Raw genomic sequence first — 25,193 nt, forward strand, 5'->3', positions numbered from 1 at the left:
CAGTCGCTCCCTAAAGGGACGTGAGCTATTTTCTATTGTAAAGTACCAGAACAATGATGTAGAAAAAGGTGCCTAAAAATCTTCCAACATTTCCATATTATGCTATTTTAGTTTTTAAAATTTTGAGAACATCTTAAATGCTGATTGAGATTCATGGAGTGATTAATGTTTCCCAAAGAAACAGGGCACACCCTTTAAGAGAGAAAGTACAGGAAGCAGCTCACAGCTGAAGTCAAGCTTATCACAGACCTGCTTCTGCTGACAAGTACTTGATGCTCCTTTGATAACTGGGTTATGATTGCTTTCTCCTTGTTTAGTCTGAATCCAAGAACGTTTAAACTTATGGAAGTTTAAAGACGCCTGGTGTTAGTGTTTTGATTGCATGAAGTGGTTGTTGTGGTGAGCCTCCAGAGGAAAGCATTTTACAACTCTGAAGAAGCATTATATGCAAATATATGCAAAATGTTCCTGTTGTTATTCATATGATTTTTGGTTTTGTCTGTCATCATGTTTGTTGTTCCTTGTCAAAGTGGAAGGTGTTGTCAGACTAGAGCAATAACTGGCAAGAAATCAATAACATTTGGTGACTCATTCCAGGAGAATCTCTAAATAATAACACAAATCCTAATTTTCTAGGTCCATGTTATTTTGTTGAGACAGAGAATATAAATGGACATAAGTGTATGAAAAAGTGTTTTGGGAGTGTGAAGTGTTTAATATTAATATTTATTTTTTGGGGAGTACTGGAGATTGATTTCTGGGTCTTCAATGTGAGCTACAATCCAAGCTCTTTTCATTTTCTGAGAAAAGGTCTTGTCTCTTAGCAAGACAGGGTCTTGCTAAATTGCCCAGGCTGTGCTCAAACTTAATCTGCCTGCTCCAGTCTCCTATAGTATTTGTACGCATGTGCCACCAGAATCTTTGGATGTGAAAAGCTTTTACCTCCCAAAATAGGTTGTGCTCTTTACTCTTTGAAATTATGACAATAAGAGATCTGAGTCAGATTCAATAATGCATATTCTGAAAGTTATTTAGGTTAAGTATAGAGGAGGATTTTGTATATGTGCGAGTATGTGTGGGGAGGGGATTAGGGAAAGGGACATGAATTATTTACTGTGGCTACAGAGATGGAAGAAAGCTTGAAGATTTTGCTGAAGTTACTGATTGATTTTCTGACACAACAAGTGAAATGAAACTCAAGTGGCCTGCTGGTGTTGTGTGTCAGACACACAATCCCCTGTCCAATGCAGAGCTGCATTTCAGTTGCTAGAAGTCTGTTTCAGGGGAAGGAGGAGGGACAGAGATCTCTCTGCTGTCTTATAACAAATGCACCCTACAAAGTTGAAGGAAACAAAGCAAGAATTCTACATTTAATGAAGGTGGTACAAGCATTTCCCACATCCTATCCTGGGCATTTTGGTGAGGGCATGGTTGTCAGTCCTTTATAAATGCACAGTCCAGTGAGGACTGTAGATTGATCACCACTGGTGAATACTGGCAGTCTATGGTAGAATGGGATAGGTGTGACCACAGAAATATAAACCAAGCGTTATGGAAGCACTCGAGAGGGAGACATGGGCTCTGAATGGAAGGGCCAGAGAAGCTTGCTGGAAGACATGAGGGGAAAATGGAATCAGGAAGGAGTGGAGCCTGGATATGCAAAACTGGGGAAGGAATTTGAGATGGCTCATGTAACATGAGTAGGGTCATGGAAGAAGGAAAGCCCAGGGAGTGTCGCCTAATGGTGTGTGCGGAAGGCAGCTGCAGTACACATTAGCATAGAGAAGAGATGGTTTGGTCAGGATAGAGGCTAGATGGGGAGTCCAAGCCCAGAGTAGGGAAGCACCTGCTGGGTTATTTGTGATCTTCCATTCCTCACAACAGCCTCTTGGGAAAAGCATTATAAAGAATCTAATTTCATAAATAAAATAAGATATTTACAAAAGTTCAATAATATCCAAGGTCACCTAGCTAGGAAATGGCAGAACCAAGACTTAGGCTCAGGGTTGTCAATAGTAACAATTATGTTATGACCCACACTTTCCTGGTAAACACAGAGGTCCTCTTGCTAAGTTATAGATAAGGGTTTGGAGATGTCTTTTTCAAAGACAAATGGCAGCATACACGGATTTTGAGTGACAGGAAAACCTTCCCAGTCCTTCTTCTAGAGGTTCTGCAGGGATCAGGGAGGGTGACAAGTGGATAGAAATTGGAAGGTCCTAGGCCAATAAGGACAGGTAGTAGACATTGTGGCAAGAGGCTGTGGAAGCCAAGGAAAGAGAAGGCAGATGGAGGAGACTGAGTGTGAAAGGATGTTCATAACTTTGGAAGTGGACATAGAGTTGGGGATAGGGTACAGATGAAGGTGACTGAATGCAATTTAAGAGAGACATACTTACTCTCTATAGCTATTGTTGCTGCTACGCCTCCCTTGGCTCCTCTTGTTTTTTGCCCCCACCATGAAAGGTTGCTCTCTGCCATGTGCCACTCTGCCTTGGAGCCAGCTGAGTATGGACTGAAACCTCCAGTAACTGTGAGCTAAATAAATCTTTCCTTCCTTCATTTTGAGTGTTGGGTATTTATCTCAACAATGGGAGAAGAGTAACTGAGACAGAGGGCATCTCTTGATATCTCTCTTGCTCTCGACAGAAATATCTCAAAGACATATGTCAAGGTAGGCAGACAAACAGAGAAAATGAGAGAAATCTTGGGATGCTTAGTCCTTATACAAGGATTAAAATAAATATAGAACTTGGCAATTACAAAAAGTAAACCAATTAGCATCATGACTTGCAACCAATTGCAAGGTGGCTCAACTGGACCTCAGGTGCATAAGTAGAAGAATAAAAGATGGCGACAAAGTCCTTGGACTTTGCCCAAGTAATAATGTCATGTTAAGGTTGGGTTGGTCCGAGACCACTGTGCAGTAATCAGCATTCTTTCCTTGGTGGTGCTTGTGAGATGGGAGGTGCAGGAGAAGATGACACTTCTCACCTTGAAAACTCCCCCACGTGCATTCATGACAATTGTCCTCTAGGGTAAGCATTGTTAAGTCAATACTGGCACCAAAGGAAGCAGTCTTCTCTAGGTGTAAGTGATACATGGACGTGTCTGTGTTTATCAGATCTTTTTAGAAGTTTGCTTATCTTATATATTATGCTCTTATTGATGCCTTTGCTACCTTTGTTGGGATAGAATGAATTTATAATCATGAAGACTATAGTATAAAACGTTCATAAATGTCATGAATGACAGGAAATAAGATCTATGAAATGTATACATTTACTGTTACAATGTCATGTATTTAAAGATAGAGCATAAGAGCATGTCAGACACTATCACTTTATATGAATTAGTGAATCAACTCCTTTTACTTTCATATCATTGATGCTATGAGGTCTGTATTATTGATGTACATTTTATAGATACAAATGAGCCATCCAATAACTTATCTAATATCACACAACTTGCAGAGCTGGGAGTTGAACCTGAAAACTTTGGTTCCTGAATGCATGCTCCTAAACTAGTTTGCTAAGCTGTTCTCTCTATCACCAAAATGTACTCGCTGGCATCATTGCAAGTAAAACATTCTTTGGAAAACATGGATGGTAGGAAGAAGGAGTTTCTAGGAAATGGGATCTCTGATCCAGGGAACAATGAGGACCAAGGCAACTAAATTCATATAAGTCTGCATTTTATATGTGCCCCATGATAGAGGATCAGATAAGGGACTCGCTCAGTTCTTCTGACTTCTTAATCTCCTGACCTAGTGATTGTGCATGGAAGCCCCCACCGTTCGGTGGGTGTTGCCAGGCACCCCTATTCTGTCACTCATTGCAGTGAGTCTGGTGGGTTTCACTCCCTCAGTGGTTTATTTTCCACTGTACGTCTGGCGCTCACCCAGAAAGGCCTCACTCTTCCGGGGAAAAATGATTTACCAAATTAGCATGGAGACAAAAATACTTCCCTCTTCGATTGAGTGGTCTCCTTATAGAACTGAAACAAAATTAGATCCAGGAAGTGGCAGGTATTTTGGTAACTGATGCGTGGTAATTGAGCATAACATTACTGTTAGATCTTTGCCTGAGAGAAACAAGGTGTATAGAACATTAGAAAGGACTATTTTAGAGGATCCCTTTCAGGTATGAATCAAATTGTGAAGGACGTGCACGCGGTCTGCCCTAGTGGTGCATTTGTGAGACACACCAGAGAAGTAGATGTGAACATCCGTTCATTTAGCACCCAGTTATGGAACAGATAATCCTTGTCGGGATCCTGCTGATAGCACATGTGCCAGGGCACTAAGCCACACAGCAGAAGCCTCTTCCCTCCAGGAGTAGGCCTATGCTGAGATGGAGAAATCTGAGTGACTTCCCAGTTTAGGGCATTCTCAGCTACTCTCTCCTAAGTTTATCCTTAAGCAAGTAAATATATTTGAAGGCCTCATTCTCAAGACCCCAAACTTCCTGCCATTTGACAGCAGATCATGACCAAGTCACTATGAAGGAGGACTGTCCTGTTCCTGGACACTGAGATGATACAAGAATGGAAACACTTGGCATCTTTGACAGCACCTATGGAGGGCGACTTCCAACCTGAAGCAAAAAATTGGCCAGTTTCAAGCCCACTGAAGTCAGTGGAGCCTTATCTGGGAATTCCCCCTTGTCCCTCACATTTCAGCGGGATGCTCCATATTCCTGGGGACACCTGAGTGCATCCTTAACTTGACTCACAGGTGAAGGTCTTTTTCTTTTTTCTACATCTATAATGGTTACATATGCTTACTGCAAAATTTACTATTTTAGTTATTGTAAGTGTGCAGTTTTGTGGGATTCAGTACATTCACACTGTTGTACAACCATCACCACCACCTAGTTTCAGACCCAATTAAAACTTTGAAACAATTACACAGCAATTCCCCCTTGCTGCCTTCTGCCCACCCTTGGTAAGCACTGTTTTAATTTCTCTAAGATATGTCTGCTCTAGGGACCTTGTACAAGTGGACTCATTCAATGTTTGTCTTGTTTCTAACTCACTTGCCTCATCCCCAAGTATCATCCACATTGAGGAGTGTTTCACAATTTCCCTCCTTGTGAGGCCAGCACTATTTCATTGGATGCATGCACCATGTTTTGTTTATCCACCCCCTTGTCGATGGGCTTAGGTTGCCCTCACCTTTTTTTGCTACTGTGACTAATGCTGGTATAAAAACAAATGTAAGAAATATAAACATTCTTATTTACTCTATTGACAGGTAGATTTAGCTACTGTCAAACCCTTTCAGATTCTGTGGAAGGATAAAGTCAATTTAATTTCTTGGAGGACTCCTGACCCTTCAGATAGTTGCATTTACTTGCTCGGCAGTCACGCAAAGAATGTCCTCCTCACCCTAAGCTCTGTGCTAGACCTTGAGGGCTCCATTATGCATAGGAGCTGTCGCTGCTTGCACAGCTGTCCTGCTGAGGAACCAGAGCTAGGAGTAAGGTGCCCGGGGCCAGGGGTAGGCACCGTGAGCAAGGCGTGTGCTGCTCACAAAGAAGCGATCACTTGTGCTTTGCTCTCCTGGACAAGATGGTTGGGGATCAATGGTGACAATAGACCTAAAGAGGCACATATGTGACATGTAGTCTCAGGCTATGTGATCAATAGATCTGGCTTTGTGTGATCTTCTCTATAGTTTTTGTTTGTTTGTTTTCCCCTATTTTCTATTAGTGCATATGAGGCATATGGATTAATGGTTGCCTCTGGACAGATTTGTACATGCAAATAACATATTTTAATTATTCTCCCATCACTTTCCTCATCCCATCCACCTCTATAGTTTCACATTTTTGGGGGGATAATATATATGGTATATTTTGTTCATGTACGTCTCCTATTATCTTGTACCTCACCTATCCCTCTCCCTTCTATCCTTCCTCTTGTCTAATAATAGTTTCCTTTCTATTTTTTGTCATCATTTTTATATTTCACATATTAGAGAGAACATGCAATATTTCTCCTCTGAGTCTGGCTTTTTTTTTTAACCAAGCATAATTGCCTCCAGATTTATCCATTTTTTTGCAAATGATAAAATTGTGTTCTTTTTATGGCTGAATAAAACTCCACTGTGTATATATACTACATTGTCTTTATCCATTCATCTGCCAATGGACAGTTGGCCTGGTCTCTCAGTAGTTTTATGAGATAGGAACTTTATTACCCTTGCATTGCAGACAAAGAATTAGGACTTGGAGACTTTAGTGAACTTGGATGAAGTCACATATATCACTTTATAGTTCCACTATTCTGGTGTTCTGAACACCAATGCATAAGGCAAGACTGAGGAGGAGCAAAGGGAATTACAGAGAAAGAGAGAGAGAGAGAGAGAGAGAGAGAGAGAGAGAGACAGACAGACAGACAGACAGACAGACAGACAGACAGACAATGGGCCGGAACCCCTGGGCAGATGCAGGAGTGCAGGTACATCTGAAGAACTGCAAGACATCCTTTGCAGCAGGCCTACACCTAGGGCTGCTACGACAGGTACAGGGTCCTTGGTGGTGAGGCTGGGAAGGATCCCTGATTCCTTCATGTCTTTCTCTTTTTCCTTTTAGTATGATGGAACAGGGGCATCTGAAAAGCTTGGACTCTAGGGGACCACAGTATCTTTCCAATTTGAGTCCCTTCTATGGAGAAGCTTCTGGAGTACACAGGTGGAAAATATCAAAATTGTTTTTACAGAGTAAGTATGAAACTGTTATTGAGTGCTTTTTCTAAGCCAGACACACTTTCAAGCACTTCACGTATACTGTCATTCTACATCTCCTCAATACTCTTTAGATACAGGTTCTACAATTATTCTATTTTCTAGATAAAGAAATTGAATGCTATTGAAAATCGTTTGCAGTAATATAGTCAGTCACTGGCAGGGCCATCAATGCCAAATATATGCAGGCCTCAACACTGCCAATGGTCATTATCAATGTCCTGTTCATGTGTCAGAGCCTCACAGTCCACTGCTCCTTAGCAAGATACAGTGAGACTCTGGGTTGATCTTCTCCTGGCACAGCTTGTGCTGGCCGTTAGGACAGGTGGTTGTGCATCTCCGTGTGCCCAGAAAGAAAAGACGAGAGTACGAGGCACCCAGGACTGTTGATTCCCTTTCATCGTGTGCAACAGTGGAGATGAACTATCTATATTTAAGGGAGTCTTTAAGAGGTAAGCTGCCACCGTCCGTTAGCTTTGTGGTTTTCATTTCTTTCCAGTGCACAATTGGCCTTGTGAAGACACCGAAGAGCAACGACCTGGGCTCTGAGCATCCTCCACGACAGTTATACACATCTCTAAGTCATAACTTCATGAAAACCCGTGGCACATTTCTAGAGTTAGAGCTTGATTGCAAACAAAGTTCTAATTATAGTGATGACTTAAATAAGGTCAAACCACAGCCTAGTTTTTAACTTTGTAAAACATAGATGTCCCTGGGGAATTCAAAGTGCTCAAGTGCCAAGCTGAGCTTGTAGCAATTTCCATTCCTACTGCTGCTTTTATCTTCCATGTCTGCCTCATTGCCACCAGTGGTAATGTGTTCCCTACTTCCCAAGGAGAAACTGCAAGTCTTTCTTCCTTACCATTGCAACTCTGTTGATTCCTCTTCTTCTCATCCAGTGCTTCATGCCCACTACCTGCTCCCCAAGCCAGCATCTCTACAGGTTATTTAGTGCACTGTCTGGGTCTGGCCTTGACCTCTAACTTCTGTGTTCTGTGCTGTTGCCATGTCAGGACTCTCATACTGAAATCTGAATATGTTTCTTTGCCTAAAAGCTCTGCAATGTACAGTGCCTGAAGGTATTGAGAGATAGGGTCTCCGTCCACACTTCCTGTTCCTTCTCTTGTAATAAGGGCACTAATCCCATTCATAAGGGCTTCATTCTCAGGATCTCTTAGTCTCCCAGAAGGTACACCTCATTACAGTGGGGGTTAAGATTTCGATAAGAGTTTAGGGGGAATACATGAACATTTAGTACCTAACATTCCCCTACCCAAGATCCATCCCAGTGTAATGCAATACATAAATCTCTGCAAACTGTCTCATGCTATTAAAATAATTCTTTTGAAAATTTCTATAAAAATTGGGTCATATAGCTTGGATCATATATATGAAAAGTTGATGCAGATATTTCATTATTTTCTAATAGAAGCATGCAAGTTTATTTTTTGCCTCCTCCATGTTATAGTTTGAATTGTGTCCTCCTCAAAGATATGTTGAAATCCTAACCCCCAGCATCAATGAATGTGACTTTATTTGGAAATAAAGTCTTTGCACTTAAAAGCAGTTCAGTTTAGGGCAATAGTGTGAGCCCAAATTTACAATGACTTGTGTCCTTACAGGAAAGATAACATGTCATGGGACAATGCAGATCTTGTAACATTCATAAAAGAGATGAGAGTGACACAGATATTGCATCAACAATTGTCAGCAGCCACCTGGAGCTGGGGAAGGTTAAGGAAGGACTGTACTCTGCAGAGTTCAGGGGCAGCCTGTCTCAGCCCCCACCTTGATTTTGGACTTCTAACTTCCAGAACTATGAGACAGTGCATTTCTAAGGTTACTCAGTATATTATAGCTTGAGAAAATGAATGCATACAACTCTATTTAGTTGTATGTTCCCTACAGACAAGGAAGGGGGATATTTTAGTAATAGAACAGCACATCCTAGAAAAATGTCCAGGAAATATTTATTAACATTGTTGAATAGGTAGATAGCAGGGGGCAAGAGGGTTTAGGATGTCAGAAGGATACAAAGTCATCTCTGCTTCCCAAGCAAGAGGGCCACTATATTCTCTCCTTGGGGGTCTCATTTGGCCAGCAGGATTCTGTGCATCTGTCATTTAACTTCCCTCTTCATGGGCATTTAAAGCAAAAGTGAGGGCAGAGCATATATCGCAATTGTTAGAAGTTTTCAGTAGAGGGTGATATTTTGGGTCGTCTTGATTTTTTTGCTTTAGTTGGAAAGGAACATGTATTCCTTCCATAATGAAAGGTATTTTTTTTTTTAAAAAAGCAAATGTCTTGTGGACTTCATATTAAACGACAACACATATTTATTACTGATTGATTAAATCTGTCAGCATTTTGATCCACAGCAAACACAAATTGGGTTTTTGTAAAGCTCTTTGGGCCCTCTCACAAAGCAGGCTTTTTAGCCAATGTTTTGAATATATCAGGTTAAGGTATGTGAAATAGTCTTTCCAAATGGGATTTAATATAATGCAGTAAGAACTGAAGATTTAACAGAGGATTTTGTTCCTAAGTGTAGGAAGAATCAGGTCATTGTTTATCATTCTTTATATGAAGCATTTAATTATCATTATTGGCTAGACAGGTAAAACAGATGTTCCCTGCAGACATCAGTGCCCCGCACGGAGCTTCAGAACTCTGCAGCAGCAAGCCTTGAAGGCGGAATGCAGTGCAGATAGTGCACGTCTGGAAGGGGTGGTTTGGCAGCTCGCCCTGCTTTCTCTCACTGCCTTTCTTCTTCCCAGGGGCCCTGAGTCTTTTTTCTTGGCTAAAGTGCTGTCGAAAGGACAGTTGCTGGAATGAGTTATTCAGTGGGGGGAAAAAGTGTGAATTCAAGCATTTCAGAGTTTGACTCCTACTTTACAAGAACAGGGAGAAAATTCATGAAGAAAACGAGCCAATTACAGAACAAGAGTTTGAAGGATGTGGATACAGGAAAAGCAGTTGGTCCTACAAAGTGCCATTAAAGGATTTTATGTTGACAGGCAGAACTTCAGTCTTCTTTCTACTGTTCATGTTGCCCATGACACAGAATATATAGCACACCAGGCACACAAATGTAGTACAATCTGTTGTTCATTTGTTAATCAGACTTCCCATCTGCTGACCTTTACCTACAATGCAAATTGTTTTACAGATAATATAATTTGTCTTAGGTGGAAGATGGTGGTGTCACATAAAGACTTGGGCCAAAGATGACAACTCTTCTGTTTTTTTGCTTTGGGTGGAAACATGTGGGGCTTGGCAGATAACTCACTTCTCCCAATGATTTTTGCCTTAACTATGGATTATTTGCTTGTGCTTTCAGACCATGAATTCAATAAAGTTCTCTGACCTTGGGTTTGCCACTTACTTTTCCCATTGATAGTAGTTTCAAAAACCATAGTACCGTACAGTGAATATTTTAGAACCCAGTAAGGGTGCTATTAGAGTAGATTGCATATAATGCCTACCACACTGTCAGTGAAGCATGCTATACAAGAAAAGTTTGCTTTGGGGACACAAAGCAAGGTATCTTCAATTGATAATATTCAGGAGTTCGAATCCAGTCATAGCTCATTGATGGACTAACCAGCTGGCTCTGGCTATGTCTCCTCTAGAAACTTAGTTCTAGAAATTACTACACATAATTACCTAGAGCAATCTTTAAATTCACAATGCCCATAGTTTATTTCCCATATCAAATTAAATAAGAATCACTGGGAGTGGAAAGTGGACATTGCTTTTATAAAAACCTCTCCAAGTGAGTCCAATAAGCGAGCTTGAGAACCACTCATTACTATAGAGCAAAACTATCTATGAATAGCCTTTAATTTCATGTGGTAATTTAAATATAATTGAATATCATCTAAAATCAGTTCCCAACATCCTGGACTGCATAGTGAGTTCAAGGCCAGCCTGAACCACGTAGCAAGACCCTACCTCAGCAAACACACACCCCCTAAAAATGAGTTCCTCAGTTGGAATAATCAAATTTCAAGTGTTTAGTAGACACTTGTGGCTAGTTGCTATCATATTGAATTGTGTAATGTTAAGGAATATTTACCATCATTGCAGAAACTTCCATTGGATTTAGTAGAGTCTGGAATTCTATCTAGACTTATACAACTAGTTCAAATCTGCATGTTTTCCTTGTGCAAAGACCATGTTAATCTTCCTTGCATTGTTCCAATTTTAGTATATTTTCTGCCAAAGCTAGCACTAAAACTTTAAACTGAATGGATAATAAATGACCACACTGCCAATAAAAATTTTGAGTAAATATTCTTGCCATAGAGTTATTATTATTATTATTTTTTTAATCTAGACACTTATCTCTGAAGGGGTCATGTTACAACTAGAAGGCTAATTAGAATCATTTAAAGTTTTCTGGCCTAAGTTACCCCTTTCTATGTTAAAGAATCTGTTGTGTAGTTTGAAATAGTAATATGCTTTCTTGAGCCCACGCCATTGAGCCCACTAAAAGAAACAGTCCCTGCAGAATGTGCTGGTAAATTACTGGGCTCAGAGTCTTTAAACTTTATTTCTCCAGATCTTGTTAGGATTTTAGTTTGGAAGTAAAGCACCTTTAAAAATCTCCACTCTCTGTCCTAAGTCCTTACCACTGTAGGAAGCAAGACTAGACAGGCCTCCTTTATCCCAACTCTGCAGATTAGTCTGAATCAACTCATCACTGAGAAACAGAAGTCAAGAAATAGATTTGCTTTATTTTAAACAAATTATTTTGTTAGTATTATGTTTTATGTATTTGATATAGGGTCTGACTACGCAGTTCAGAATCATAGTGATCCTCTTGTTTTCAGCCTCCCCAGTGCTGGGATTACAGGCTTATGCCACCATGCCTAGTCTCAGTGGCTGACTCAGTGTGCTTAGGGGGTGGTCTGGTGTGGCATGTGGTGCTGGGGATCGAGCTCTGGTCCCTGTGCTTGACTAACCAGGTACTTAGTCTGCTGAACTATCTTTCTGGCTCTCATAATTCCTTTTGAAATTAGTGATACAAATTATTAAATGCCATCTTTCTGGGCCAAGGATGATTTAGCTTAGATGCACAATGCCTGCCTGGCAAGAGAAAGGTCCTGAGTTCAATTCCTGGTACACACATGGACACACACACACACACACACACACACACACACACACACCATCTTTCTTTGGAAAAATCAGATGTTTAAGTTAGGACTTTCAATAAGTTGCTGGACTTTGCCATAATGTATTCATTTAAGAGTTTGATTCTAAAATGCCCCCACAGCATGATTATAAAATGAGCCATCTCAGGAAGAAAACACAAATGTCGATACTGTGGCTTACTTAGAAATAGCACAGCCCTTTTCATTGGTAAATGGATGCAACTAGAGATCAGACTTTTAAGTGAAATAAATCAGACCCACATGTGCAAACATCATATTGTTTTCTTAGTGTAAGAACCTGAAAGAGAAAATAAAATCTGACAGGCAAAATAGATGCTGGAAAAAAGGAATGAACCTGTTCAAAAGGAAGGAATTACAGAGTTGAGGTGGACAGGAGAGTTATTGAGGGAAATAGATATACCTATGCATATAAGCAGGATGGATTGGACAACGGTACTGTGGAGTTCTGATGGTCTATGGAAAGGAACAGTTAAATGCTTAATTTGCTTTGTCTCCCTTTTTCAATTGTTTTTCCTTTTTGTCTTATTCATTTCTTATATATTTCTTTCTTTTTTATTTCTTCTTCCAATTTTACATGCATATATCTAGTAATATGAACAACTAGCTAGAAGACAACACTACGCATTACAACAAATGCTGTGAAATTCATATTATTTTGTCAAGTGAAATTCTGTATCACTTGTAAGTTTTACATTTTAATACTACTTTGTACTCTCTAAATAAATAAATAAATAAATAAATAAATAACATAGCCTTGATAATTTAGACCCATTTGAACTCACAGAAGTAGATATGCTTCCCGAAACATTTTTTTAGGGTATAGTTGGTGAAGAGTAACAGAGAAAGGATGCTGACCTGTTTGCTCTTTATTTAAGATGGATTCACAAATGTTTTATTCATTATAGACCTTAATATTGAGTTTCATGATTCCCAAGGTTTCCAAATCAATGCCTTTATATAAATGAACATTTGGCCAGCCAACTAATATGACCAACAGTGGAGACACTGGTACTGGTTTTGATAAAATATCAACAAGGAAACAATTTATAAAATATTCAATAGCCCATTATCTGGAAAACAAGTGAAGCAAGAACTTAGTTTTGCCAAAGATGAAACTAAGAATTAATGGGTGGTCCTTCAAGAAGATCTTATTTTAATATTCTTTACCCAAGCTACTTTGTTGTGATTTTCTGTATCCTGCATTAAACACAGGCATGCATGTACACACACACACACACACACACACACACACACACACACACACACAGACTCATGCCCATGCACATGTGTACATGTGCTCCTTATAGTAAGTTCTTTAGAGCTTTGAAAGGGGCCATAGTGCCATTTATTTTTTAACTGAAATTATCCTGGACAATTCTGAAACTTCTTGAATATTTAAGTATTCATATATTCCCTCTTCAATATTCACTATTAATTGCTGTGGCAGATGAAAGATAAGACATGGTTCTTTGCTCTTTAGGAGTAAATAATACACTCCATGTGCCTAAGGAGAGTCACATGGAGAGAAAATATTCTCTCAGGCTTTCACAGGGAGCACATTGGCCAAGCAATGGCCGTGACTCATCCACATGGCTGACACTGACAAAGGTTCTACAATCTGAGGTACAAGATCTCACGATAAATCCTGAGGGAATTTCACTGACCTTATCAGACCCAAAAGCTACAACTCCTGTTGCATAGGTCCTGCTTTACCTTGATCTTAACCACCCAGCAGAAAAGTATAAAAATGAAATGTAAGATGTAAAGCCATGCTGTTATGTTGAGCTGTAGGGGACTCAGGTCAACAATTTCTGACATTGCCAGTCAAGCGGAAGACCCAATACTATTATGGGCTACTGGACTCTCTTAGAACATTTTGCTGAGTTTACACACCTATAATATTCAAATAACGGAACTTAACAAAAAAAGGGTATACAGATGAATGTCCATTTTGTATCTGTGTATTCAAAGTGGTTAGGATAGATATATAGTTACATTCTCTTAATGAATAGAGGGATTTGTTCTAATGGTGTTTGTAAATAGGATATCATGTCTGCATCTTGTACAGCAATTAACCACTAGGAAGAATGTATGCAATGTGTGAATTATTGAAACTGTCCTACCAATTTGATTTGAAACTGTCTCATTGCCATTTGTTTATCAATAAAATTATGGGAATAAAATAAAAATAAAAATAAAAGTAGAAAGCTCAATAAAAAAGGAGTAAATAATATACTCCATAAGGACACATAAAGAGAAATCTATATAACTATAATCTCTATCTCTATCTGTATCTATATCATCTAAGTCTTCACTTTATTAAAAATATTTGAAATGAAATTTTGAGATTTGAAAAAAGGAAAAATTTGCAAGTGTACCATCTTTAGAGGCAGCTTCTTGAGTCTAAGCCATACCATTTCTTTCTTGATTTTAGGAGGTGACAATTTCTACTCTCAACTTCATCCCCCAAATTTCACTGCTAAATCCCAGACAACTCACAGTTGATGCCTGCAAAGCTCGCTAAGCCATCTCAGTGGCAGCGAGCAATGCTGGCTAGGATTGGCAGCAGGCTCCCCTTCATGGCTGCCTTCTCGACACGTGGGCTGGAATCAGATGGGTCTTGTTGTCTAGTCTCAGGATTATCTAATTGATCTCTGCACTGCTCTGTGTGATTGTGGGAGCATCCTGATGAACCCACAAAAGGAAAGTTGAAGAGATTTGTGGTAGTTGTTCTCACACACCTGTGTCTCGATGTGACTCAGTCTTTTAAAATTCCTCCAATAATATTATTATTTTTCTAAGTGTCTGAAAGGTAGTGTCTGTGTTTGCCAAAGATAGTTTATATCTGAAAACAAGTTCATCAACATGTCTTTTTCAAAAAAAGCAACCGACAGCAGCAATAAAATAGTCTAAACCCAAGTTAGGCCCTGTTTCCTGTTTCTCCCACGATCACTAGAGGAGGAGTGACAGAATAAAGTGCATTGGGAAGCCGAATCGGATTGATTGGAGCTGGCCAAAAAAGCGATTCTGAGGCATAACAACACAGGAGCAAGGAGTGCTGTGATCAATTACTGATTTTTGCAGTAGGCAAGAGGGGAAGATGTGGCTGTGTGCTTTAGAGATAGCTCCAATCTCCAGAGCAGAGAGTTAAACACGTAGAGGGCACAGTGGAAGATAGGGAGACATAGAACCACTGGGCCCATGTTGAAAGAGACCTTAAGAAGGCTGTCCGTGATAACGTATGCAGGAGAGAGTCTGGAAGTCTTGGACAAGAGACAAATTTGATGCGACTGAACTTTGGGAATGCAAATTGTCTGTATGCATAGGGTAAACTGAACCAGGAGAGGGTAACATTGGGGAAAAAAAAAAAAAAAAAAGAGAGACAGGGACAGGGGAGGGGTGGAAGCATCAAATCTGTCTAGAAGCCAACGGAAATCTACAGATTCTGATTTTGATTGACTGAAAGGCTGTTTCAATTTGTGAAGAGGATTGGTATTAATTTATAGAAAGTTTTATTTTTACTTTTGTCAGTTATTACGTAAAATGATTATCATATCATAGACATTAAAATGCTTAATAAAACAGATAGCACATAAACTAATGAAGGGGAGGAAGAGGAGTGAGAGGAGGAGGAGGCCATGGGTGTAAAGTGCAGTAAACTGAACGTGACTGCATGACGTTACTTGTGATACAGATTAACTCAGGCTTCATGACTCCCTCATACTTGGCAGAGTCCTACCTGACACAGATGCTGGAGCTCATCAGGTGGTTGCCAAATCTAGCCACAGAGCTAGTGTTCAAGTGAAGACTCCCTTTCTCTGAACTTTATTTCTGTCTCCTTTCTCCATGCTGCCTCTCATCACCAAGTGATGCATACTAGCAAATGCTCATCCCATGCTGCTATTTCATGTGAAATGCTAGTGCTTAGAGGACGTTTTCTCACTTCCTGGATTTTTCTATACTTCTTTTAGACTGTGTTATTCAGTTTTTCATTGCTACACCGAATGCTCGTGACAATCAACTTATAAAGAAAAAAGATTTATTTTAGTTCATCGATGTGGAAGCTTTTGTCCATGGCTGTTTTTTTTCTGTTGCTTTGGGATCTACAGCAAGACATTCTATCACGGATGGAAGGTATGACAGAAGCCGGTTCACCTCACAGTCAAGAGCATGAGAGACAGAGGAAAAGACCAGGGCCCTAAGTCCCCTTTGAGGGTACATCGGTGACCTAAAACTTCTTCTATGCTCAATCTCTTAGAGGTTCCACCACTTCCCAACAGTGCCACATGGGTGACCTTTGGATATGCACCTCTGGGAGAGGTTCCTGAACCAGACTATGGCAAGCATGATTTCTTTCATCTCTGGTTTCTCTAATTTACCAGTTTTTCCTACTGCCCTTCCATCTCTGTGCTCACTGTGTCCTCCTTTAGATGTCCACCCTATTTATCTCCTGAGTACAGACACCTACATATGCATAAGGATCACATGCATTTGGAGCAATGTTATAAAGTTTCATGCAAAGAAATGTGGGATAAATGGGGATATAAAGTAAAGTGTGTTCATCCAAAGCTGATTGCTTTGCAAAGCTTGTAAAGGCAGATATACAAGATGTAACTGCTTTGAAAATTTGCTGTTGGGAGACCATCTTGATGGTGGAATTAATTCAAACTAAACAGCTCTTCCCCAGTCTTATATACCCACCTGCCTTCGACAGAGCTGTTGTTTTGTGTGTAGTAGGAAGTGCAAGCTAGGTACACACCACAAACAAGCATGGTCAGGAGGAACCAGTGTTCCCAAACATGTATGTGCCAACAACAAATTACATCCAAACTGGGCTCTGATGCTATTTGCATTTATTTTTAATAGATTAGGTTTCTAACCTTTTATAAACATTAGGACATGTTAGGTCAGTAACACTAAACCCAACATCTGACAGTTTATCAGCAATGGTATGCTATCCGTCCTTCACCAAGTTTTGATGTGTGTGGGTGTTTTTAAATGACTTCTGGCAAGCTGGAGTTATTAAGTTCTGTTCTTAAGTTATTAAGAAAAGAAAGCAAATACTGTTGTTACTATATTCCATGTATACTGAGTTAAAAATAGAGAAATGTCAAGATCTGTGCCTCTTTTTGAATAAAATGTTCCTAGATTTTAACTTAGTCTTTGGCTTGGCTGGGCATGCAGTACACTATTCAAACTTAACTGATGTGGTTGGCAAATTCACTCACCACCCAGACCTACTTAGCTCTGTGCCTTAGAAGGCTCCTTGCTTCTGGGCCTGGGTAGTATTGGCAACTGGACAGTAGACACCATCATAAATCTATAGCAGCTGGTTTGTCACCATAGACTAAAGAATTCCTGTGAATAATGCTGACTGACAAGAGGAATCAGTCACATCTGTGTTACCTGGTACAGTAGTAGTACTTAAGGATACTGGGCTAGCCAGTGGCTTCCTGAGTTGCTCAGTGACAATTAGAGAGTGCAGGAGGATTGACACCTTGTGGGTAGATTTTCAATCACTGAGAGACCGTAAGAGGGGAGGATCCCACACATACATTGTTCACCTTTGTTCTAGGACACAGCAGATTTTTACAGCCACATTGGGTATGTCCCCAGATGCTAAAAGTACTCGAGAGTTTCTTGTCAGCTATGGCTCACACAGTCAGTACCCATTTACTGTGCACCCTCTCTTTTTATGTCTTTTCTTTTTATTTCATTCATTTCTTTGGGTTTTGTTACTTTAAAGTTTGCACCCTTTCAACCCATTCCAAATTGTAAAGCATACATTTGCAATGTATAATCTTTTGGTGCAAGTTCTGCTTTCCATCCATCTTTGGAGACACTTTGTGGCTCTTCTGTTAGACTGAGCCCTTGGAAGTCAAAGCCCATGCCATGTTCATCTTTCTACTGATAGCACCTTGATATTTAGTCCATGTTTACTGAATGTAATGCTTGGCGGATCAGCCAGAGGGACCTTCCCCATGGGGTCCAGACTGTTACTCTTGCATTTGGCTTTGACATTCACATCATGTTCATCCTGCCAACCAAGTACTGGTCTGGACATCTGGGTCTCAGCAGATGTTGGAAAACTTGGTCTTGTTGGCACTAAAAAGCTAAGAGGGTCTCAAGATGTGGACACACAGGCCAGCTCACATACTGGCACTTTAGGGGGCAAGAAAACTAGACCAGAGGAACAAAAATAGAGGATGTGGGCTCTTCATGGGGTTCCTGATCCTGTAGGTCTGGCAGTGACAGAGGGGTATATGATGAACTCAGGGTGTCAAAGCTCTTAGGAACTTTATTCTAGAAGCAGAGAATGTGAGTGTGAATCAGAAAAAAAGGATAAGAGTGGAGAGATGGCCCAGAGTGTCCACAGAGGTCTTATAGGTTGAAGACTTTCAGCTACTCATCTGGAAACAGCATTTTTCAATTTTCCCCCCATTTTTCCATTTTTTGGCAACTTTCCTATTTTCTCTCTGCCTTGCTGTCTTTATTTTCATATTTTTCATCCTGTCTTCATTCTACATTTGTTAGTTCAAAACATAATCTCTTTACACTTGACAAATTCTTAACCCAATGACATTTTTGAGTGACTTTAATAAAGGGGATTAGAGAGGAAACTAAATATGCTTTTATAATTAATGTGCTACCCACATGTTAACTGCTTCTTATGTGCTCTTGTGCACCATGCAAGAACCACGAAGTGGATCCCACAGTGGTGAGTTCTCTTTCTACTGACAGGGTTTTTGATCCAGAGCCACAGTTAGGTGATTCCTGACTGATGCAGGGTTGGATTGGATTAAACTCTGGGTTTAAATCTGCCCCTGATATTCAAAGTACACATGAATTAAAGACTTAGTTTCTTATTTTCTCATCTGTTGTAGAGAAAATGTCTTCACAAATAAATTTGTTGTAGAAGTTTAGGGACTATAAAAGAAATAATGGGTGAATACAACTTTGAATATCTTTGCCAGTGCCTTAGGCTCAGGGACTTTTGTATTGTTAGTAACAATTGGTGTAGATGGTAATAATAATTGAACTGTTTTTTGTGAACCAAGTGGGCACTTTTTGGTAAAATAGCTAGAGCAGACTTTCTCTATCTCAGAACTATTGTCATTCTGACTAGATAAGTTTGTTGTGGAGATGTTTAATGTGCATAGTAAGATATTGAATAGCACCTCTGACCAGCAATCCTTATTTCTAATGTCACAGCCTCAAATGCCTCCAGAGATAGCCAATGTCCCCCTAGGGGAAAATCACTCTTAGGTCATAATCACCAGGATGAAGCTTGCCCAGTAGAGCTATCGCTTTCCTCTCTTATGCTAATGTTTGGAATAAAACTCAAAGAAAAAAAAAAGACCAAGCACAGCAAGTGGCCCCATAAACAGCAAAGTGGGCTGATGCAGTTGGTACACACCACAGCAGATTTGCCAGTGTTTATACAAAACACATGTCTCTGCTTCCCTATGGCCGGTGTCACACAGAATTCAGAATTTACATTCAATCCACATGAAGAAGAAAATAACACGGGGAGATGCCAAGCCGGGAGACTCCTCTCCCAGAAGCCACTTCTGATCACAGTGCATGTGTGAGTACCGAGTGCGAATTGATTTATGACCCAAACACTATTTGTCCACATCCATCAAATAAAATTTGAGACTTAAAGACACACGCTGCCACAATCATTTTCCCCCTTCTATTCATTTGTGACAACCATTTAGAATTCAGCTTCTGCTAGTTTTTTTTTTTTTTTAAACAATAGCACACTGTCATTTCCAGAAAATGTTTTAAATTAGTACAAAACTTGGCTAAATTTAGCTTTTATAGAAGAAAGAATAAAACATAATTAACTGTTTAAAGAAGAAAACAGAAACCACATGAAGGAATGAGACTTGCTGGCGAGAAATCTAACAGTAGTGCTTGGTAGCTAACCCATCTCCTGGGGAACAGATGTTCGTGAGTTTAAATGAAAACAGGACAGGCATCTCTGTGTAGAAGGCACTTCTGATAAAGAGCTGCTCACCATGTAAATGTGGGAGGCTGGTACAGGTGTGGCATCTCATTTCTCTAATTGCTCAGAGATGGAATTTTATGAACACTGGAGTAGGCAAAAAATTCTCAGTCTGGCAAGAAATATTAACAGATCGAATGCGTTGCAGGGCTCTGGCTTGCGGCCCCGTAAGAACACAGTGCTTGCTAAACACCATCAGGCGGACTGGAAAAGTAAGCAAGGGTTTTCAGGCTCTTGCAGCATTAGCCTCTGGTTTTAGCAGAACATATAATACCTTCTGTAATTTCTACAGAAATACTTGCCAGTTGAGAAGAGCTATCTTTTTTTTTTTTCTATTCAGACTGCTATTTATGGTGGCTTTGTGGGGGAAAGGGGTAAATTTGATTTAAAAACTGAAAATGATTCTCTGGTTTTTAAAAAAGCATTTTAAAAAGGCTGCACAGAATACAAACAAAGGATTCCATTGTGCTCTGACCTAGGCGTGCCATGTCTCAGACAGTGGCCTGGCCCCAAGCACGTGAGATCATATGCACATGCACCCAATCTTTGTCACCTAATAAAGACTCTCTGAATCAAAGGTCAGGTTATCATTTATTCTGTCGGCTGACTAGTGCAACATTCTCTTTTTAATACAGTCTTTTCTTTATACTCAAACAATTAGTTATTATTATTGTTGTTACTGTAATATTTTAAACGACACAGACAGACCTGGTAACGTTCCATTGTAATTTGGTGGCTGTCAGCCAATGCAAAGTACAATCACTTGTTGTTGAGCTGGCGCTCCTCTGGTGATTCACTCTGGGGCTTTCTGTGAAATCATGGCAACAACTTAGTCCTCTAGCTTTTCTCTCATTCCTCAGTTTCCATATTTCATTTGCTTTGCAAAGCTCAACTTAATAATAAAGTGAATCACCAGCAAGCACCCTGTGAGATTACCTCATGCGTAGCCACTTTTTATTCGAGATCAGTCTAAATGTTGAAGAAATGGTTTTCTTTACTTGGAAAAGTAATCTGAAGAATTGGATTAGGCGACTTTTTGATGCTTAGTGTGGGGCTGTGGGTTGGTTTTTATGTTATACCTGATTCCATTAGGTTACGTAATCTCCTAATTAAAAAAAAAAACACAAAAGAAAAATACTTTTGTTCTCTGGATACAGGAAAGAAAAATTCCTCATCAATTCATTCCACCTTTCCTTTACTTTTTCTGAGGTTTTCATTCGAAGGTACCAGGAAAGGGGAGCCTCCTTTTAAAAAATTCTATTACTTTGTATTTATAGATTTCATAACAATGTAAAAGATTTCTGTACTTCCCAAGAAATGAGAAGTTATGCTTACCCTAGCTGCTTTTACATTCTGTCCCTAACATCCTAGACCTTAGTACATGAATTAGTGAGAGAGAGTTTTTAAGATGTGTGGGGGGGCTGATATCAGATATTCACAGTTACATGCTGTTTAGTCCACTTACAGCTTCTAAAGTAAATTTTGGTTAATGGGAGAAGCTAATCAATCACAAATTACACACTATTCAATGAAAAGCCTCCAAGACTCTATGAAGAGATTGAGATATTAAATGCCTATATATGTCATACATGATTTTTTAAAAGTAGCCTTGTACCAATCAGGTTTTCAAAAGAGCTAAAGTTGATCTATTCTCTTTTCTTTCAAACTGGGGATTGAACTCAGGCCCTTGTGCTTGCCAGGGAAGTGCTTATTCCACTCAGTAGTCTCCTGGACCCCCTATTGTTACTCTTAGTGAGGTGTTATCTTCAGCCAAACAAAAACACAGAAAATCCTCAAGCAGAACCACTTATTTATGTAAATTATTCTAGTTTCTAGTTTATGGCTAAGTTCATTCTCACTGGAATAAAAAATGAGAATGAGTTTTTCTTTCTTAAGCTTAACATTCTCTTAGTCTGACATTTTTCTCAGGGTTCAAGGAGATAAATTTCCTTTCTGCTTTTCATTTGCCATTCTTTTATTCTTGGAAATTAATATTTTCCTATATGTGGAGATCTTTCAGACCTGCCAATTGCCACATCTGTCAAAATGCTGAACACACATTGTTTAAAAATAAGGGTGGAAACTTGGGCTTTCATTAAAATCTCTAAAACAAATACATTCTCTTTTTTTCAACACTTTTTTTTGGTGCCTGCTATTAACATTTCTGCCCATTCCTCATGATGTCTTTATCTGTCTGTAAAGAGGAGAAAAGAGTCACCTTCCAATGATACCTTAGTCAAATAAGCTTTGGAAAATGTTCTAGCAAAGTATGACTTTATTGTTTATCTGGCAATGTGCTAGGGGCAAAGGAATTTAAGTCTTCTACTGACAAAAGTCTTTGTAAGCAAAACTTGTGTTTTTCGCTACTAGGTTTTGTTCATATAAAAACAAAGTTAGTATTTTAAATGTTTTCTTCATAAAAGTCGTATGAACAATAATTATCAATAAATCAAAGTTTATCAATAGATCAGTGAACATACTGTGAAAATATTTAATATTTGGAATAAAGAAGTAAATGATAAATAATTAGTAAGTTTTTTTTAGCTTAGAGAATCTTACTAAGTGGTGGGCTTTCCATAAAACACACATTGTACAAGGAAAGAAAAAAAAACTAAAAAAGTAAAGTTAATATTTTGCCAGGCCCAACAGACGTACTTTCTTATTCTAACAGCTGCTGTTATAGATAGCAATGTCACATGAAAACAGATGGCCACATCTGTTGCTCTGCTTGCTTCTGTATTGCTCATCAATAGACTTTGAATCCCTTTTATCAGAGAGGAACTTAATAATCATGTGTGATATATAGGAAGTTCACACCCTCATAGTGGAAAACACGGAAGGCAAAGTTCTTCCCACCAACCCACGTATACCTGTCATGCAAAATGAGGGAAGAAACGGAAACTCCATTGTGTCAGTGTTCTATACCCTAAAGAAACAACAGCTGGGCCCTGGGTTTGGTTTTCCAGGAAGCTTTGGATTAAAAAGGACCAAGAAGCCTTTCCTCTAACAGGGGCTGACTAGAGGGTACCTAACACCTTCTCTTCAGGAGCCAACATATATGCCAATCCACAAAAAAATAGCCATGAAAACAGAGCTTCCCATGCTCACATGGGACACTCAGTCCCAACCAGTCCCCGAGTGAGCGAATCTCTGCAGCATTTCAAGGTCTATGATGTTTGGATCATTTTGTCACCAGGTTCTCATTTTTATTTTTCTTCTTTCTAGACAAGATCTTTTAGGTTAGCCCGAGTTGTGCAAGTAAGTAAGTCTCTCCTCTTTTTAAATTTAAGTGAACATCAATAGCCACCATGCATTTATGATTTACGTAAGATTGATGGAAACATTTCAACTTCATTAGCTTTATTTTTATTCGTTTCAATAGCCAATAACAACATCAACAAAAATCCTGCTAGCGTCTCCAGTACACAGTCCATTCTAACTGCTTTTCCTTTGAATGTCTAGTGTTTGGTTGAGTTGAGGAATGAGGCCAGAAAGTGACTACTGAGAATTTTGTGGGATGAGAGCTGTCAGGAGGATGGAGCAACATTAACGATTTAGGAGGCAAATTAATAATGGCAGCTTTCACGTAAGTACCAGCCCAAAATTTCTAGACCCTAAATAAAGGGTTGCATGTGGCCTATCAAGTGGTGGATATTCATTAGTTCTTTACTGTCTTAGTTAAACATGTTTTATGTTAGTCATCAAAATCTAGAATTTCCCAAGTTGCATTGTAAATACACAGAAAACATACATGAAAAACTGCAAGAGTCAGTCTACTTATAATTTTCAAAATCAGTGCTTTGATAGTATAATATCCATATTCCCATATGAATGAATAAAGTCATAGTTAATATATATGTGATATATATATATATATATATATATATATATATATCTCCTAACCTAAAGATTGGTTATAAAGAGAACACATTCAACATGTTTCTAAGTCTTAAGTCAGAATTGAACGAAACATAAAGTCAGCTATATTTAGTTTTATTCCAAGAGCAAGAGGCTTACGAGCCTTTCAAGAGTCTCACCATTGACAGGTCCCACTTAACCTTGCACTGTTCTGCTGCTACAAACATGTAAGGCGATGCTTTACCTAAGACTTTCATAAGGGAGAGTAGGAACTTTCTGATGCCTTAAAGGCAACTGTTAATTTGTATGTGTCTCTTCCACTGGGCTCAGAAACCTTTAATTTGTGTTTGTAGCTTTTTAAAACTGTATTTGCCCACTTCCACTTGAAATCAAATAAATTCAGGGATTGACTGCCCTATGGATGGAAACAATGACGCAATATTATTAAAACATCAGGGCAAAGAACTGCAAATATTTGATCTTATCACCACCATAAATTTATTTTAGCTACTACTACACGGAAAATACTGGAATGGCCCTTCTTCAGCTCCCTATATTCTTAAGGTCTGGACAGAGTCACTCTTTCTCTAGGCTTAATTATCTGACCAATGCATGAACAACCACAATGTTCTTCTCACAAGTTTTAAGCTAGAACTGTGATGGTTGCTATAGTCACTCTACCGTCCATGTGTCACTCTCATTTTCTTTAGTTGTGGTGTTATCATAGCATCCCAGACAAAAATAATCAGAGCTCTCTTGAGGGAGCCAGATCTGCTCATGGGACTTGAATCTGAATCAATTCAGTGAATTGGGAATTAAGACTTGTTTGTTCCTTCTGACTGCTGTTCTCTAGAAGCATGAATTTGGGCTCCTCATTTGCATTCATTTCTACATTTTGCAGTTGAAGCCTATTGAAGGGTACTAAGAATCAGTACTGTGGGGCTGGTCAAATAGCTTAGTGGATTAAAGTACCTGCAAGCAGATGCTGGGGCTGGGGGTTCGATCACCAGGCCAGCCCTGCCCCAAAGGACACTGAGATGGCAATTGAGACTGGATGTGGTGGTGCGTGCCTGTAATCCTAGCTCTTGGAAGGCTCTAAACAGGTAGGTCACTGTGAGTCCATTTAGTAGTGAGACCCTGAACACCCTGTAGACCCTTCCCTAAAATAAAAAAAAAAAAAGAAAATCAAGACTGTGGATCATCCTTCACCAGCTTTTACTTCCTCTCAGTAGTGCTACGTAATGCATCTTTTCTATACCCCTTCTTTTAGGGTTAGAGAAATAGATGAAAATGAGCACAGTTGACATTATTCAAGGAGAAAGCTGAGGTTGTTTTTGGTGGATACTTGCAGTAGGGGTCAAAGAGTAGTGAGCTAATGGTTTCCTCATGCTGC

General features: G+C 39.4%; 1 protein-coding gene and 1 non-coding gene across 3 annotated transcripts in view; both read right to left on the bottom strand.

Annotated features, from left to right (window-relative positions):
* The window catches only part of Runx1 (runt related transcription factor 1), a 275,103-nt gene that overhangs the window by 116,909 nt on the left and 133,001 nt on the right, over positions 1-25,193 (bottom strand). The window lies entirely within an intron of this gene.
* LOC111817562 lies at positions 10,879-10,981 on the bottom strand. Its single transcript, XR_002821727.1, has one exon. It is a non-coding gene; the product is annotated as a U6 spliceosomal RNA (small nuclear RNA).

The sequence above is a fragment of the Octodon degus genome, unplaced genomic scaffold, assembly GCF_000260255.1.
Source record: "Octodon degus isolate 3935 unplaced genomic scaffold, OctDeg1.0 scaffold00061, whole genome shotgun sequence".
Taxonomy (NCBI): Eukaryota; Metazoa; Chordata; class Mammalia; order Rodentia; family Octodontidae; genus Octodon; species Octodon degus.